Source organism: Mobula birostris, chromosome 18 (assembly GCF_030028105.1).
Source record: "Mobula birostris isolate sMobBir1 chromosome 18, sMobBir1.hap1, whole genome shotgun sequence".
NCBI classification, from domain to species: Eukaryota; Metazoa; Chordata; class Chondrichthyes; order Myliobatiformes; family Myliobatidae; genus Mobula; species Mobula birostris.
Window position 1 is genome coordinate 3,441,076 of NC_092387.1, and position 19,589 is coordinate 3,460,664.

The 19,589-nt window shown below is 43.1% G+C and overlaps 1 protein-coding gene across 2 annotated transcripts in view; it reads left to right on the forward strand.

Annotated features, from left to right (window-relative positions):
- The window catches only part of LOC140211906 (neogenin-like), a 343,448-nt gene that overhangs the window by 932 nt on the left and 322,927 nt on the right, over positions 1-19,589 (forward strand). The gene's annotated exons all lie outside the window — the stretch shown is intronic.

Consider the following 19,589-nt stretch of genomic DNA (forward strand, 5'->3'; position numbering starts at 1 on the left):
GAGGTGAATGAATAGGAATTGGGAATAGAGAATTTATGGGGGATAGAGGGAGACTGAGAAGGTATTGAAGTGATTAGCAGGAGAGAGAGGTTACTCTGGGACTCCCAGGGGAGCATTGAATATTGGGCTTTGCAGAATGAACAAGAATGTAGCATGCTGAGAAAATGTCAGGACAATGAAGGAGCAGAAACACTGCAAGAGCAAAGAGATGACTGGATTTTGTGGGAATACCAGAATAGCTGGGAGAGAGACTGTGATTATGGAGAAAATAATAGGAATACTGCAGGAGAGACTGTGAAACATCTGGGTGAGCAGCAGTAGGTATGAATGGGAGGAATTTGGAGTTGAAGGAAGAATGATCTTGAAAATCAGTAGAAATTGAAAATGATGTGAATGAGAAAACTAGACTGAGTAAAAAGGGGAAAATGCTGAAATTTGTGATATGTATTGAACCTGATTCGTTCAGAAACTCTTAAGAGTGTGTAATGAGATAGTCAGTTATAAAGTGCTGGATATGTTTTTCTATTTGTGGCATTGACATCTTGCTAAGTTGAAAAAAACATTAAGTGCAAATTTTGAAAAATAACTGTTCTTCAGCATCAGGATCGATGGCCTTTATATTCTAGTATCTGTCATCTCTCATTTACACTTGTGTTAAAAATCAAATGCTCTGTATTTCTCTGTTCAACTTTTTCTTCTTTTGAAAACCCAGATATTTTCAGATAGTGATGCTGTGCTCAATTAATAATATCAATCTAGATTGTGTACGTAGCAGAGGGTAGACCATGTCATATAGCATTATTATTGAAACTGATCTTGATCTCTATGTCCATAGTCCCAGCAGAATATAATCAGTAGTGAGAGTTCTTGTAATACTTGGCAAGGTTCAGTTAACCAACTTCAGTAAAGCATGTTTCTAACCCTAAGTAGTAACAAGTAATTCTGGAAATGGATGCAAGGTCTTGGAATATCCTACAATGTCATTGAGTTTCAGTCAAGTTCAACAGTGAGATGGTGGAGATTGGGTGGCTTGCTCCATCCAAACTTGAATTGTCACCGGGTGATTGGGGGTAACTAATACTGCACAACTTCTGAGAAAGGTACTGGTGAGGGTAGCCTGGCACTGGGGTGGGAGTAATATGTGGCGAAAGATTTAGAGTTGTGCACAATGTAGAAGCAGGTTTAATTACAAGAGATTTTGTTTTGGTAATACTTGAATGCAGAAAGGATTAAGGTTGCATTGTTTCATTGGGACTTTTTTTAAACTAATGGTCATCCAAGAGCTTGTTTGGCTTTCAGTATGGAATGGAATAGTTTTTTTTTACAGAAATGTCCATGCTCAATGAACTGACTTAGGAGACAAGCTCATTGCTTTCTTACTGTTGTGGTCTCCTGCGGCAGTTTCTAAAACCAGTTATCTATTGGACAGTGCTTCATGTTCTAGACCCCAGCTGATCATCTTTTGTACTACTTCTTCTTAACCCGTCACCTCAACAGCAACTCACCAGATACCTCTATCCTGGGCCAGTCTTTCAAATTGTCCCCAGATGTAACCCATCTTTGAAGATCCTTCCTTTCCCAGCGGTGAGATCTTTGGTTCTCTAGCATTAGGTATTTACAGGATGGGTTTGCTAGCCCCATGCTCAATCCTCCTCCTTTCACAGCTGGGTTTGGGACCGTCCATGGTGGAGTTAATCTTTTGTATCCATTGAACTTAAAGCTGCCATGGTCTTTCTTAGCCTTGAGGAGGGAAGTTAGTAATATGGGGGCATAAAAGACTGCAGACATTGGAATCTGGAGCAACGGACAAGAAACAGGAGGACCTCAGCTAGTCAGGTAGCATCTCCACCTCTCCTTACCTGGTTCCATCAACAGCTGGCTAGGTCTTGTTCCACCCCTTCCTTCCACCTTTATATTCAGGCTATCTCTGTTCTATCTTTCAGTCCAGATGAAAGATCTCAATCAAAATCATTGACTATCCATTCCTTTTATACTTGCCCTGTTGGGTTCCTTCAGCTTGTATTTTTGATAATACAGGGCCTGGAGTGTTTTTTATTTGTATTTAGGTGCTTTGGAAAGCCCTGAAGTCATGAAAGTGCATTTATAATTGTGAGTTCTTGAATTTACTCTCACTCAGCTCTCCTGTTGTTTTGCTGATTCTGACAAGTATGTGATTCCACAGCGTTCTCCAGCCCCTACTCTCTGCTGTTACCTTGCCCAGGTGGTTATTTTTTTATGTTTCAGCATTGATTAGTTTTCCAAATAGATGTCATTGTATGAGTATGATCCTTTCCTCAGCTGATTCTTTTTTTATTATTTTCAAAATGTAAAAATGGGGTACTCATGAGAGTATATACAAAAATGTCAAAATAAAGTGCTTTCTTTACATTGTGTTTTTCAGTCTATACATTCATAGTGTTGTTGGTTCTATGCATTATTGTAATTTAAGAGATGAGGGTGTCGGGGCTGAGGCGAGGGACAGGCCAGTTCAGATCGCTGCTCCACAACTCGGCTCTGCACCGAACTGTGGGTCTCTTTGCGGGCTTCAGTTCAGATCATTATTTCCTTGCAGTGATTGTTTGCACAATGTTTTTTTTCTGCACACTGGCTGTTTGGTCTTTTTTTATGGGCATGATGTGTTTTTATTCTCCGCACGTTGTGTTTGGCGGTCTTTTTTATGTGTTCTTTTCAGTTTCTTTGTTTTGTGGCTGCCTGTTAGGGGATGAATTTCAGGGTTGTATAATATATAGGTACTTCGATAATAAATGTACTTTGAATATGCCCTGCACAACATATCACTGCATTCCTTTGTGTTTTTTGGTTTATACATTCATAGTGTTGATGGTTCTATGCATTATAGTGATTGTACATTTCTGCACAGCACATTGCCACTTGTGCCCTCTTGAGGAGATACAAACTTCAGTTGTTTGAGAGGCCTCTACAGAGGGCTGAGCCCTTCAATGTCCAGGAAAGTTGAAGCTCTATAAAACTTGGTTAAACCATACTTGGAGTATTATGTTCAGTTCTAATCACCTCATTATAGGAAGGATGTGGAAGCTTTAGAGCGGGTGCAGAGATTTACCAGAATGCTGCCTGGATTAGAGAGCATATCTTACGAGGAAAGATTATGCAAGTAGGGCTTTTCTGTTTGGAGAGGAGGGCAAGATGTGTCTTGATAGAGGTGTATAAAATGATGAAAAGTATAAATCGAGTGGACGGCCAGAAACTTTTACCCAGAGTGGAAGTAGTTGATGTGAGGGGTCATAACTTTTAAGATGTTTGGAGGAAAGTGTAAGGGGCGGGGTAAGTGTCCGAGGTAAGTTTTTACACAGGGTGGTTGCTGCCGGGGGTGTTGATAGATGAAGACGAATTGGGGCTGAACTGTCTCTGCAGCTTGTGGGCTCTGCAGCTCATGTTCTATTTAAACTTTTTTTTACTATTTGTGTGATTTGTCCTCTTTTGCACATTGGATGTTTGTCGGTCTTTGTTATGTGTCACTTTTTAAAATTGTGTTTCTTTGTTTTCCTGGGGCGCCTGCAAGAAAATGAATCTCAAGGTTGGAGGGCTATGTAGGAGGGGTTATATTGGAATCTTTTTCCCTTATTAGGGAGAGAGAGCCTGTGGTATGTCGAATACTGGGTGAATGAGTAGTCTTTGGGGTACTGCAAGTCTGTCTTATTGATGCTTTGCTGCACGCTTGAGTGCGCAGTGGAGGGCACTGATGCTTTTTTTTTGCTGTTGGGGGGGTAATTGCCTTGCTGCTTGTGCATGGGAGGGGGAGCTGGGGGGGCTTTGGGGTTCTAATGTACAAGTGTCATTCATTCTTTGGGGCACTCCTATTTTCATGGATGTTTGTGAAGAAAAAGAATTTCAGGATGTATATTGTATACATTTCTGTGACATTAAATGTACCTTTGAAACCTGTTGAATCAGGTTTAATATCGCTGGTGTATGTCGTGAAATTTGTTGCTAGATAGATAGATACTTTATTGATCCCAAAGGGAATTAGTGTCACAGTAGCATTACAAATGCACAGATATACAAATATACAAATATTATAAGAGAAGTAAGAAAGAATAAAAAATAAGTTATCTCAAACAGTCTAACAGGAGGGGACCATCACTTCCCCAGCTATAGGTGGACTCATTTAGAGCCTAATGGCCGAGGGTAAGAATGACCTCATATAGCGCTCTTTGGAGCAGCGCAGTTGTCTTAGTCTATTACTAAAAGTGCTCCTCTGTTCAGCCAAGATGGCATGCAGAGGGTGAAAAACATTGTCCAGAATTGCTAGGATTTTTCATTGTGTCCTTTGTTCTACCACAGCCTCCAGTGTGTCCAGTTTGACTCCTATAAAATAGCCAGCCTTTTTAATCAGTTTATTGAGCCTGCTAACATCACCCATGTTGATGCCATTGCCCCAGCACAACACCGCATAGAAGATTGTACTGGCAAATACAGACTGGTAGAACATGTGAAGAAGAGGCCTGCATACTCCAAAGGACTTCAGACTCCTGAGGAAGTTGAGGCAACTCTGACCCTTCTTGTACACAGCCTCTGTGTTGGTGCTCCACTCAAATCTGTTGCCTAGGTGCATCTCCAGGTACTTTAGGTCCTCACCACATCCACATCCTCACCATCAATAGTGACAGGGAGCAGTACAAACTTGGTCTTCCTAAAGTCCATCACTATTTCCTTTGTCTTACTGATGTTCAGCTGCTGATAATTCAGCTTGTACTATTCAACAATGTCCTCCATCAGGGCCCTGTATATATCCTCCTGTCTTCCCTTTATGCACCAAACTATTGCTGAGTCATCAGAGAATTTCTGCAGATGACGTGACTCAGTGTTGTGTCTGAGGTATATGGGGTAAACAGGAAGGGAGCCAATACAATCCCTTTTGGGGTCCCAGTGGCTTATATCCACGTCTGACACAACTCTGAAGTCACACCTGTCAGTCAGGTCGTCCATTATCCAGAATACAATGGAAGTGCCAAACTGCATTAAACAGAGCTTTTCCCCCCAGCAGTGAGGGCTGTATGGTATAGAAGGCACATGAGAAACCCAAAAACATGATCCTCATAGTGCTACTCTGCTCATCCAAATGGAAGTAGGCCCTGTTCAGCAGGTAGATGACAGCATTGTTGACTCCAATGTGCTCCTGGTAGACAAACTACAGGGGATCAAGAGCTGCAGGGGTCGGAGGTGAGCCAGGATCAGCCTCTCTAGGGTCTTCATGATGTGTGAGGTCAGGGCCACTAGTTGTCGTCATTCCAGACTTTCGGTTGGCCTTTCTTGGGTACTGGAACCACACATAATGTTTTCCACACAGTCGGAATCCTTACCAGGATGAGATTCAGATTGCAAATTCACTGGAGAACTCCACACAGCTGCTTAGCACACTTCTTCAGGATCTTTGGGTTCACACCATCCAGTCCCAATATCTTGCTGTGTCAGAGTTTCCCCAGAGCCCTGCTCAGCAGTGAAGGTGAGTCCATGATGACTGGGGTGTGTGTGAAATCTGACAACAGAGGGGAAGAAGCTATCCCCAAATAATTGAGTATGTGCTTTCAGGCTTCTCTACCTCCTTCCTGATGGTAGCAATGAGAAGAAGGCATGTCCTGGGTGATGGGGGCCCTTAATGATGGATGCCACCTTCTTGAGGCATCGCTCCTTGAAGATAGTGCCCATGATGGAGCTGACTGTGTTTTGATCTCCCCCATACCAGAAAGTGACGCAGCCGGTTAGAATGCTCTCCACAGTATATCTGTAGAAATTTGCAAGAGTCTTTGGTGACATACCAAATCTCCTCAATCTCCTTATGAAATATAGCCACTGTTGTGCCTTCTTTGTAACTGCATTGATATGTTGGGCCAGGATAGATCCTCAGGGATGTTGACACCGAAAAACATGAAATTGCACATTCTTCCTACTTCTGATCCCTCCATGAGGACTGGCGTGTGTTCCCTTGTCCTACCTTTTATGAAATCCGCAATCAGTTCTTTGGTCTTACTGACATTGAGTGCAGGATTGCTGTTGCGACACCACTTAAGTAGCTGATATATTATGCTTCTGTATGCCCTCTCACCAACATCTGAAATTTTGTCAACCGTAGTTGTGTCATCAGCAAATTCATAGATGTCACTTGAGCTGTGCCTAGTCATACAGTAGAGCAGTGGGCTAAGTACACATCCCCAAGGTGCGCCAGTGTTGATTGCTAGTGAAGTGGAGATGTTATTTCTGATCTGCACAGATTGTGGTCTCCCGGTGAGGAAGTCAAGGATCCAGTTGCAGAGGGAGATACGGAGGCCCAGGTTTTGGAACTTTTTGATCAGGATTCTAAGAGGTTCACGAGGATGGTTTTGGGAATGAAGGGGTTAACAGATGAGCGTTTGGCAGCTTCGGGCCTGTACTCACTGGAATTTAGAAGAATGCGTAGGGATCTCATGAAACCTACCAAATGTTGAAAGGACTAGATAGAGTGGATGTGGAGAGGATGCTTCCTATGGTAGGGGTATCCAGAACTCGAGGGCACAATCTCGAAACTGAGGGGTGACCCTTTAGAACAGAGGTAAGGAGGAATTTTTTTTAGCTAGAGATAGTAAACCTGTGGAATGCTCTGCCACAGACTTCAGAGGAGGCCAAGTCCATGCGTATATTTAAGGCAGAAGTTGATCGTTTCCTGATTGGTCAGGGCATCAAAGGATATGGCAAGAAGGCAGGTGTATGGGGTTGAGTGGGATCTGGGATCAGCCATGTTAGAATGGTGGAGCAGATGATCTTGGAGTAGGTTAAAGGGTTGGCATAATATTGTGGGCTATGGCCTGTATTGTATTGTGCTGTACTGTTCTATGTTTTGTGAATCACTGGATAGTGACAGGCAGTAGGACTGGAACTGGCTGACTTTCCTTTCCCTCATCACAGTGACTAATTAAATCCCATTTATTGTTGCTGTTTAAGACCACAATGTGCCTGTGTCCAGCAGAATACTTCACCCAGTCATTGAGGTAATATGATGTGCCCAGTGGGCACAAGTCCGAGATTGAGTGTATTGCAGAAGGAATTTGGATGGAAGGGAATGTGTGAGCTCTGTTGGAATCTTTCTGGCATGTATTGTTCTTGTGAGTGAGTGGACAGGGTAGGGGCATACACCTCTTGTGATTGTATGTAAAGTTGCAGCTGTTTCATTGCAAGGTGTTAATGCTCACTCAGTAACACAATAACTACCTACAGCGGCAGTAGAGGATAGGTGGGGATGGAATATTAACAGGATTGCTGAGTGACATGAACACTGATGGGTTTTGGGTCCTATTACTGATTAAAAAATCTGCTTCATATTCCCACCTCTCAGGAATCCTGATTAAACATGTGTTTCAAATTAATTTGTTAAGAAACCTCTGAGCTCAATTGTTGGCCGAGTAGATAAAGTACAGTCTGTTGTGTTCAGCGAGGAGAGGCACTGGTTCTGTTCAGTCAGGCTGGTAGATGTGATGGTGAAAGTACCCAGGTTAATGCTACTGATCATTGTCCAGTCAGGTGGGGTGCAGCGTTTTGGGTCAGGAACAGGTTTGGATTCTGATAATTTTAAGAGAGTATCTGTATACATAAACATCTACATCAGGATGCTGTTCATTGACTATAGCTCAGCATTTAATACCATAATTCCCACAATCCTGATTGAGAAGTTGCAGAACCTGAGCTCCTGTACCTCCCTATGCAACTGAATCCTCGACTTCCTAACCGGAAGACCACAGTCTGTGTGAATTGGTGGTAACATATCCTCCTCGCTGATGATCAACACTGGCGCACCTCAGTGGTGTGTGCTTAGCCCACTGCTCTACTCCCTATATACACACGACTGTGTGGCTAGGCACAGCTCAAATACCTTCTACAAATTTGCTGATGATACCACCTTTGTTGGTAGAATCTCAGGTGGTGATGAGCGGGCGTACAGGAGGGAGATATGCCAACTAGTGGAGTGGTTTCGCAGCAACAACCTGGCACTCAATGTCAGTAAGACGAAAGAATTGATTGTGGACTTCAGGAAGGGTAAGACGAAGGAACACATACCAATCCTCATAAGGGATCAGAAGTGGAGAGACTGAGCAGCTTCAAGTTCCTGGGTGTCGAGATCTCTGAGGATCTAACCTGGTCCCAACATATCGATGTAGTTATAAAGAAGGCAAGACAGGCTATACTTTATTAGGAGTTTGAAGAGATTTGGCATGTCAACAAATGCACTCAAAAAAATCTATAGTTGTACCGTGGAGAGCATTCTGACAGGCTACATCACTGTCTGGTATAGAGGGGCTACTGCACAGGACCGAAAGAAGCTGCCAGAAGGTTGTAAATCTAGTCAGCTCTATCTTGGGCACTGGCCTACAAAGTACCCAGGACATCTTTAGGGAGCAGTGTCTCAGAAAGGCAGCGTCCATTATTAAAGACCTTTAGCACCCAAGGCATGCCCACTGTTCTTTTCTCACTGTTACCATCTGGTAGGAGATACAGAAGCCTGAAGGCACACACTCAGCAATTCAGGAACAGCTTCTTCCCCTCTGCCATCTGATTCCTGAATGGACTTTGAAGCTTTGGACACTACCTCACTTTTTTAATATACAGTATTTTTGTTTTTGCACATTTTTTAATAATCTATTCAATGTACGTAATTGATTTACTTGTTTATTTATGATTATGTTTTATTTATGTTTTGTTTTATTATGTATTGCATTGAACTGCTGCTGCTAAGTTAACAAATTTCACATCACCTGCCAATGATAATAAATCTGATTCTGATTCTCTGATTCTGTATACGATGCCCCCCAGAACTTGTCGATGCCATGATGTTATTGTGAGGTGCTGTTACTATAAATTAAGAAGTTTGACAGCCAATGCATGTAATATGATTTTGTAGACTGCAGTATAATAGCCACGTGATCTGTTGTTATATCATATTTTTAAGTCCACCCTGTCAGGTTTGGGAGTATTTATTGCCCTCTAGCCATCAGGCTTCTGCACCTGTTTCACCCAGCTAAACACTGAACTGGCTCCACAGCTGTGGCTTGCAGCCATCGGGCTATTGAACTGGCTTCATTCTCCTTAGCACTGAACTGGCTTTGTGATTGTGGTTCATGAACCTATGTGGTTCATGTTCTGAGGATTATTTGTTTACTTTTTTATTATTAGCATGATTTGTTCTTTTTCTCGCACATAGGGTGTTTGTTCGTCTTTGTTGTGTGGATTCTATTGTTTGTTGCCTGCAAGAAGATGAATCCGAAGGTTTTATATGGAAAACATACTTGATAATAAAAATACTTTGAACTTTGAGATATTGGCCACACGCTGAGAGAACACTTGAGCAATCAGATGGAGTCTTAGTGTAATGATGCATCTGAAAATGGCACTGTCAACAATGGAGTATCTATTTGGTAATGTACCAGACGGAGAATAAGCTGAGATCTTGTGCTTCTGTGGTCAAGAGTGCTGTCCACTAAATAATGGAAGATACACACTTCAAGATTCACTTTGGTTTAGGAGCCTGTGGGTTGGATGAGATGTGTGATTCAGTGCACTTTAATATTTCAGGGATTTTGTTTGTTATTTATGCAGATGCCAGCATTTAATCCCCATTCCTATTTAGAAGGGGGGGCGGTGAACAGCGCTGTGTTGCAAATCTTATGTTAAAGCAATCCCCATAATCCTGTTCTGCAGAGTCTTCCAGTATCTAGAACCTATGGCAATCTATTTCCAAATCAGACACACAAGAAATTCTGCACATCCATAGCAACACACATAAAATGCTGAAGGAACTCAGCAGGTCAGGCATCGTCTATAAGGAAGAATAAACATTTGACTTTTCAGGCTGAGACCCCTTATTGGCACTGGAATGAAGGGGGAAGAAGGACAAGCTAGCAGGTAATAGGTGAGATCAATTGAGGGGGAAGGTGAGTGGGTGGGGAGGGATGGTGAATGAGAAGCAGGGAGGTTATAGCTTGAAAACGTAAAGGGCTGAGGAAGAAAGAATGTGATAGGATCTGATGTGGATTTGCCATCCAAATCAGGATGGCATTTGAATCTGAAGGAAATATTAATGGGTGGAATTCTGTATCCTTGCAGTTCTTGCCCTGTAGGGTTGTGAAATTGGGAGATGCTGATTGCTATGCTTAAAAAATACTATGGGAATTTTTTTTATTGGTAGGCATTCTGAAGTTAGAGGGATTGAACATAGAATAGTACAGCACATTACAGGTCCTTGGCCCACAGTGTTGTGCCGACCCTCAAACCCCGCCTCCCATATAACCCCCCACCTTAAATTCCTCTATATACCTGTCTAGTAGTCTCTTAAACTTCACAAGTGTATCTCCCTCCACCAACTGACTCAGGCAGTGCATTCCACGCACCAACCACTCTCTGAGTAAAAAACCTTCCTCTAATATCCCCCTTGAACTTCGCACCCTTTACCTTAAAGCCATGTCCTCTTGTATTGAGCAGTGGTGCTCTTGGGAAGAGGCGCTGGCTATCCACTCTATCTATTCCTCTTATTATCTTGTACACCTCCATCATGTCTCCTCTCATCCTCCTTCTCTCCAAAGAGTAAAGCCCTAGCTCCCTTAATCTCTGATCATAATGCGTACTCTCTAAACCAGGTGGCATCCTGGTAAATCTCCTCTGTACCCTTTCCAATGCTTCCACATCCTTCCTATAGTGAGGCGACCAGAACTGGACACAGTACTCCAATTGTGGCCTAACCAGAGTTTTATAGAGCTGTATCATTACATCGCGACTCTTAAACTCTATACCTCGACTTATGAAAGCTAACACCCAATAAGCTTTCTTAACTACCCTATCTACCTGTGAGGCAACTTTCAGGGATCTGTGGACATGTACCCCCAGATCCCTCTGCTCCTTCACACTACCAAGTATCCTACCATTTACTTTGTTCTTTGCCTTGGAGTTTGTCCTTCCATAGTGTACTGCCTCACACTTCTCCGGGTTGAACTCCATCTGCCACTTCTCAGCCCACTTCTGCACCCTATCAATGTCTCTCTGCAATCTTTGACAATCCTCTACACTATCTACAACACCACCAACCTTTGTGTCGTCTGCAAACTTGCCAACCCACCCCTCTACCCCCACATCCAGGTTGTTAATAAAAATCACAAGAAGTATGGGTACTAGAACAGATCCTTGTGGGACACCACTAGTCACAATCCTCCAATCTGAATATACTCCCTCCACCACGACCCTCTGCCTTCTACAGGCAAGCCAATTCTGAATCCACCTGGCCAAACTTCCCTGGATCCCATGCCTTTTGACTTTCTGAATAAGCCTACCGTGTGGAACCTTGTCAAATGCCTTAATAAAATCCATATAGATCACATGCACTGCACTACCCTGATCTATATGCCTGGTCACCTCCTCAAAGAACTCTATCAGGCTTATTAGACACGATCTGCCCTTCACAAAGCCATGCTGACTGTCCCTGATCAGACCATGATTCTCTAAACGCCCATAAATCCTATCTCTAAGAATCTTTTCCAACAGCTGTCCCACCACAGACGTAAGGCTCACTGGTCTATAATTACCCGGACTATCTCTACTACCTTTTTTGAACAAGGGGGCAACATTCGCCTCTCTCCAATCCTCCGGTACCATGCCTGTGGACAACGAGGACATATAGATCCTAGCCAGAGACTCAGCAATCTCTTCCCTCGCCTCATGGAGCAGCCTGGGGAATATTCCGTCAGGCCCCGGGGACTTATCCATCCCAATGTATCTTAACAACTCCAACGCCTCCGCTCCCTTAATATCAATGTGCTCCAGAACATCAACCTCACTCATATTGTCCTCACCATCATCAAATTCCCTCTCATTGGCGAATACCGAAGAGAAGTATTCATTGAGGATCTCGCCCACTTCCACAGCCTCCAGGCACATCTTCCCACCTTTATCTCTAATCGGTCCTGCCTTCACTCCTGTGATCCTTTTGTTCTTCACATAATTGAAGAATGCCTTGGGGTTTTCCTTTACCCTACTTGCCAAGGCCTTCTCATGTCCCCTTCTTGCTCCTCTCAGCCCCTTCTTAAGCTCCTTTCTTGCTTCCCTATATTCCTCAATAGACCCACCTGATCCTTGCTTCCTAAACCTCATGTACGCTGCCTTCTTCCACCTGACTAGATTTTCCACCTCACTTGTCACCCATGGTTCCTTCACCTTACCATTCTTTATCTTCCTCACCAGGACAAATTTGTCCCTAACATCCTGCAAGAGATCTCTAAACATTGACCACATGTCCATAGTACATTTCCCTGCAAAAACATCATCCCAATTCACACCCGCAAGTTCTAGCCTTAATAGCCTCACAATTTGCCCTTCCCCAATTAAAAATTTTCCTGTCCTCTCTGATTCTATCGTTTTCCATGATAATGCTAAAGGCCAGGGAGCGGTGGCACTGTCCCCCAGAAGCTCACCCACTGAGAGATCTGTGACCTGACCCGGTTCATTACCTTGTACTAGATATAGTATAGTATTCTCCCTAGTTGGCCTGTCCACATACTGTGACAGGAATCCGTCCTGGACACACTTAACAAACTCTGCCCCGTCTAAACCCTTGGAACTAATAAGGTGCCAATCAATATTAGGGAAGTTAAAGTCACCCTTGATAACAACCCTGTTATTTTTGCACCTTTCCAAAATCTGCCTCCCAGTCTGCTCCTCTGTATCTCTGCTGCTACTAGGGGCCTATAGAATACCCTCAATAGAGTAACTGCTCCCTTCCTGTTCCTGACTTCCACCCATACTGACTCAAAAGAGGATCCTGCTACATTACCCACCCTTTCTGTAGCTGTAATAGTATCCTTGACCAGTAATGCCACGCCTCCTCCCCTCCCCCCACCCCCATCCCTTTTAAAGCACTGAAATCCAGGAATATTGAGAATCCATTCCTGCCCTGGTGCCAGCCAAGTCTCTGTAATGGCCACTACATCATAATTCCATGTTTGTATCCAAGCTCTCAGTTCATCACCTTTGTTCCTGATGCTTCTTTCATTGAGATACACTCACTTCAGCCCTTCTACCTTACTGTCTTTACACTGTTTATTCTGCTTCTCTTTCCTCAAAGCCTCTCTGTATGTTAGATCTGGCTTTACTCCATGCACTTCTTTCACTGCTCTATTGCTCCGGGTCCCATCCCCCTTGCAAATTAGTTTAAACCCTCCCGGACCATGCTAGCAAACCTACCTACAAGGATATTGCTCCCCCTCGGGTTCAGGTGCAATCCATCCAATCTATACAGCTCCCACCTTCCCCAAAAGAGATCCCAATGATCTAAAAATCCAAAACCCTGCTCCCTGCACCAACTCCTCAGCCCCGCATTCAACTGCCATCTCCTCCAATTCTTACCATCACTGTCATGTAGCACTGGCAGCAATCCTGAGAATGCTACCCTTGAGGTCCTTTTCTTCAGCCTTCTGCCTAGGTCCCAAAACTCACACTCCAGGACCTCATCCCTCTTCCTGCCGATGTCGTTGGTACCAACATGAATCACGACTTCTGGCTGCTTTCCCTCTCGTACCAGGATGTCGTGCATCCTGTCTGAGACATCCCGGACCCTGGCACCCGGGAGGCAACAAACCATGCGGGTGTCCTATTCACGTCCACAAAATCTCCTGTCTGTTCCCCTGAGTATAGAGTCTCCAATGATGACAGCTCTCCTCTTCTCCGTCCCACCCTTCTGCACCACAGGGTCAGACTCAGTGCTGGAGGCCCTGCCACCGTGGCTCACACCTGGTCGGCTACAGGGGTGCTCTGCACTACCTGTCTGCTCACTTTTGCTTTACCCCCTCTGACTGTCACCCATCGACCTTGAATATCGAAATAGTATTGCCATTAAAGTCGTTGCTTTTTCCTTGATTATATTGAGCTTCTTGGGTGTTGATCCAAACAGCTCCAGCACCACTCAAGAAATCTGAGTGTTTTGTGGAATTGTTTCCAAATGTTTAAGCTCTTTTTAAAACTTCAGATTATACGCTTCCGTTGCTAGATTTTATGCTTGAGATTAGATAATTTGAGCATTGGGGAAGCCTCTCTAAAACTACTTAGTGTCTCTTGGAGAGTATTTTCACAAGTAATTCTAGTATCAAGAACCAAGAAAGAGGCAGTTCAGCTCATTGGTTATGTGCTTCAACTTTGCTGAAGCATCAATATTAATTCAATTTGCTCTGTTTTCTTCATAGCTCTGTATTTTGTTTCAGATACGTAAACACTTTCAGACACTTTCCACTCATGCAATAATCTTGATGAAGGGTCTTGGCCAAAAGTGTCGACTGTTAATTTCCCTCCATAGGTGTTGCCTGATCTGCTGAGTTCCTCCAGCGCTGTGTGTGAAGCTCCTATAGTGGAGGGGGATAGTAGATCCGAGTAAGTGAAATACAAGGAGTCTAGGGCCAGGGGGCATCCCTTTAAAGAAATGAGGAGCAAGTTCTTTTGCCACAGGGCAGTGAATCTGTGGAATTCATTGCCAGAGACAACTTTGGAGACTAAGTCATCAGGTATATTTAAATCAAAGGTTGATAGGTCCTTGATTAATAAGGGCATCAAAGGAGAAGGCAGGAGAATGAAGTTGAGAGGGAAAATAAATCAACCGTGGAGAAGGCAGGAGAATGAAGTTGAGAGGGAAAATAAATCAGCCATGATGGAATGGCAGAGTAGACTCGATGTTGGGACAGAGCGCAAATGTAGTGTTTAGGTCAAGGTTGGATCGACATTGATATTCCAGAAATGCATGGCAGGCGTGAGGAACTAATTTCCTACTTCTGCTCCTGTTTCTTATACTCCTATTTTCTTGACTTTGGAATCTAATTCTGGAAATGGATGACTGTGCTCAATGGTAGTAGATTATGGATTCTGAATTTGCGATACATAAATATTTGTGGGTTCAGTTCTAGTTTCAGTTTCTGTCGTACTAACTGGCTAAATTGTTTTTATATATATTTCAAAATAAATTTCCCAAGGGATACTAAAAATACAAACCCCCTCACAATCATAGAATTAACGTTAATGTTCTTGGCTAGATTCTGGTCCAGCTTGGTAACTGCTCCTCAGTTGGTGACATAGCCATCCTTTCCTTCCAGTGTTGGTGACTAATTTCTTGCACAGAAGGTCTCTTCCACATATCTTTACAGTTTTTGGTGTTGATATTCTTCAGGAGATGGAAGTTAATTTGGTTCCAGTTTATTGTCCGCCTTCTGCTGGTAGAATACAGAATAATGCAAGAAAGGGTCAGATAGGTAAGCCCTTCAGCCTACATGTCTGTGCTTCCCATATGCCAGTTTAATTGGGATCTTCCCACCCTGGCAAAAAGACTCTTTCTACCCTAAGGTTATGCCTCTCATAATTTTATATACTGTACTTCTGTCAGTTTGTCCCTTGGGTCTCAGATGTTCCAGATACAACAATTCAAGTCTGGCCATTATTTCCTTAGAGCTATATACTTCAGTCTAGACAACATTCTGGTGAATCTCTTCTGTACCCTCTCGAACATCTTCATATTCTTTCTGAAGTGCAGTGACCAGAACCGTATGCATTACTGCACTGGTACAAGGCTCACCAACCAGTAGTTTCCTGGATAGTCCTGCTTGGTTCTGTTTCCTTCTAGTTATCAAATATATTGATGTAATTCCATTTGTATTACTTTCCAGATCATCATCAGTTGCTACTTTCCTGCATTCTACTTCATTTCTCTAACTGAAGTAATTAAAAATAACATCATGCTCAATTTGGCATGACTAAGCTATGATTTGTGACTGAATAGTTTGTCCTGGATTCCAGGTGTGGTGTTGGGAGTATAAAATTCATGGTCTCCCTCAATTGTGAAGACTGGCCAGCAGTGGAACATCTAATTTTATTGTGATTTGAATTGTGCTTGGAGAACATTTCAAGTTGCTGGACAGAGATGAAGTACATTGGACTAGTGGTGACAGGAGACCAGTCAAGACCATTGCATCCAAAGAAGCTATAAGAATTTAGCATTTGTGTCAACAAAGGAAGTATACTTTGACAATGCTACCTTGAACCAAACATTATACATCATGGCACTTTATTCTATCTGACCTTCTGTACAGAGGTTGGGTCACGTTGTGGTTTTATGGAATTCTGAAAAACTTGTGTATCTGAGTTTGAAACTAGCATCAAATGATGGAATTGTCAGATTTGTTTCCATTTGTGGACTGAAATGGACATTCTCATGGAAGAGTTGTATGCCTAATTTTGCAGATGAAGTTAATTGGTCTATTATCATTGGTTTGTTGTAATCTTGAGGTCAACATATCAAACTCAAAGAGCCTTGCTTTCAGAGGTTTGATCCAGAAGTGTGCTGCCCTGAGGATATTAGTTTCCCCACCTGAAGTTCAAGCTCCTAATATATTTGGTCTGTTCCTACCATGAGATTTCTCAGTGCAGAATGGAAAGCAGCATCACGTTTAGCCACAGAAAGAGATTAAAGTCTACAGGGCAAAGTCCTCACCGTGGAGCAACATAATTTTTAGTTTGGTTTCAAATGAATTGACTTAACTCTCTTAATACTAAGTATCACTTTTTGATTATCTTTCAAGAGAAGGATAGAGTGGCAGACAAGTCAACCCTCAGAACGTGACAGTAATTTGTTCTAAGGGATTTCCCAATCACACTCCTAGTCTTCTCCTCATAAAAAACACATTGAGGCATTGTAAGGAATTGGTGAGAACATACTTGGAGCATTGTGAGCAGTTGTGATCCCCTTATTGTGAGCAGTTGTGAGCCCCTTATTGTGAGCAGTTGTGAGCCCCTTATTGTGAGCATTGTGAGCAGTTGTGGGTCCAGAGGAGGTTCACAAGAAGGATCCCAAGACTGAGAAGGTTAATGTATGTAGAACATTTGATGGCTTTGGGCCTGTACTCACCGGAGTTTATAAGAATGAAGGGGGGGGATCTCATTGAAACCTATTGAATATTGAAAGGCCTAGACAGAATAGGAGAAGATGTTTCCTGTAGTGGGGAAGTCCAGGACCAGAAGACGCAGCCTCAGAATAGAAGGATGTCCTTTTAGAACAGAGGATAGCCAGAGGGTGGTGAATCAGTGGCATTCGTTACCATAGGTGGCTTTGGAGACCAAGTCATTGAGTATATTTAAAGCGGAGGTTGAAAGGTTCTTGATTAATCTGGGTGTCAAAGGTTACAGGAAGAACTCAAAAGAATACAGTTCAGTGGGATAACAAATCAACCTTGATTGAATGGCAGAGCAGACGCAGTGGGTCGAATAAACTAATTCTGCTCCAACTTCTTCCTCAGTCTATTCTTCCCACCCTTTCTGGTGTCTTTCTTTTCTCTCCTCCTTTTTCCCCACCCATTCTCTCTTTTTTTTGGCCACTGACACTCCTGTGTCTCATGCTATTAAGGTTCATTATGGCCACTCTTGTGTTTTATCTGTGTGCATACATTAGTTGGGGAAAGAGAGGAAGTTCCAAATGGATTGGAACAGGCAGTGATCCCTAACTTAGGGCAAAATGCTGGTGTGATTAGATGATTGTTTAGCTTCCAAATGTGTAATTTAGTAGATTCAAGATCCAAGTACATTTATTATCGAGGAATGAGTAAATTATACAACCTTGAGATTTGCTTGCTCGCAGGTAGCCACAAAGCAAGAAACCCAAAAGAACCCAATTAAAGAAAAAAAAATATAAAAATTAAAATCAACACCTGATGCACACGAGAAAGAGAAAAAAATACAAATCACGCAAACAATTGAAGCGAACAACAGCCTTTCAAACGAAAATTGAGCCCTCAGCTCTGAACCCCGGAGCAGCCCAGAGTAGGCCCAAGGCTTCGCAGTGACTGAGCAGAACAGTCAGGGCAGCCTTAGCACCATGGAGATGACCATCGCAAAGAACGAGCAAAATCGGCTCTTGACCCAAGCAACATCCTGTCTTTACAGTTTATCTGGGCCGGCTTTTAAAAAGACCAAACAAGGGAACAGTGAAAGGCTCTGGCACTTTGGAGAGAATAGTGCACATTGTGGAGAGTGAGCAAAATCTGCTCTCGCCTCTGATCTGGGCCGGCGTTTAAATTATCTAAACTGCATATCGTACAGTAGAATGTTACTAAGAACTGTTATTATTTTGTATCTTATCAGCTTGTGGGTAAAAGAATGGTGGTATTTGTGGTTATGTGGTGATTGACTGCAGGACCACCTTTGAACGATTTGAGAGAGAGTATTTGTGTAGCAACAATATTCTGAGCAAAGCCTCTACTGTGAATTTGAAGCTGTTTAAAGGGCTCCATCATCTGAGAAAGTCTATAGCAAACATTTGTTCCTGAGGAAATGGGGACATTTTGACTTTTTACTGACCAGAATGGCAGTGTGTGTCAGGGATAGATTTATGGTTTCCTATTTGAAACCTAAAAAAAAATGCTCTGTGTATCACTTTGTGTTGGCCTTTGCTGATGGAGCGTGTAGATGTTTGAGTGTGTGTACATGTTTTGTCTGGGTTTGTGTAGGTTGGATAAATAAAGCATTAAACCTTTTTATGAAGGTTATAATGGATGAATTTCCCGTCTGAGCTCACTGTGGTTTACACATGGCAACTGGTGATTTTTGACAGGTGCCATAGAGAAACTAGGCGTTCATGGAAACCTCCCCAGCAAGAAACAAGAGGAGAAGATTGACTGGCTGGTTTCTTCTATTACACGGGCAATTGGGTTTCTGGAGTTCGGTCACAGATCAGCTAAAATCTCAAGTTGAGGAACTAAGTGGCCTGCTTCTGATGCCACGTTACTTTGTACTTGGAATTGAACAGAGCAACCTGGGAACAATACTTACCTGTTATTTATTTTTATTTTATTTCGGGATACAGCATGGTAACAGGCCCTTCTGGCCCAACAAGCCCACATCACCTAGTTACACACATGTGACCGATGAACCAAACCTCTACATCTGGAATGTGGGAGGAAACAGGAGCACTTGGAGGAAACCCATATGTTCACGGGGGGGGGTGGGCAGCGCAGCGTGATCAAGACATGACGCATACAAATTTCTTACAGACAGCGGTGGAGTTGAACCCCGTTTGCTGGCACTGCTACGCTTTCCTGACACCGTGTCCTGTATCTATGTTGCTTTTATCTGGTTTTGTCCAAAATTCCTTTGTAAAATTTTTGAGGGGGAGCATATCAGGATTCGGTGCATTGTAGCTGCTCTTAACAGTTTTATGTCTCCCTTCTTTGAATTGTGTGTGGGATAGTGAGACAAATGGCTGTCTTTGGCTCAGGATTGATTGTGAGTTGCAACTTGTTGTTCCGACTCTGAATCCCGAAGGGGGCAATAAGGGAGCCAGCCTGCCAGGTGCCTTTGATCCTGTTGCTGACATTATTGCTGCTTGAAGAAGCAGAGGAATGTATGAGGCGCCCAAAAGGGACTTGGGAAACAAGGAGCCCTGTTAGTGGGAGGAAAAAGTGGCTTCTCAGTGCATCTGTGGCTGAGAGAGAGGGGGAGCAGAGAGGAGGAAATATTGTTGAAAGCATTAGGGGAATATAATATTCATTTTATTTACTTATTTTGAGATACAG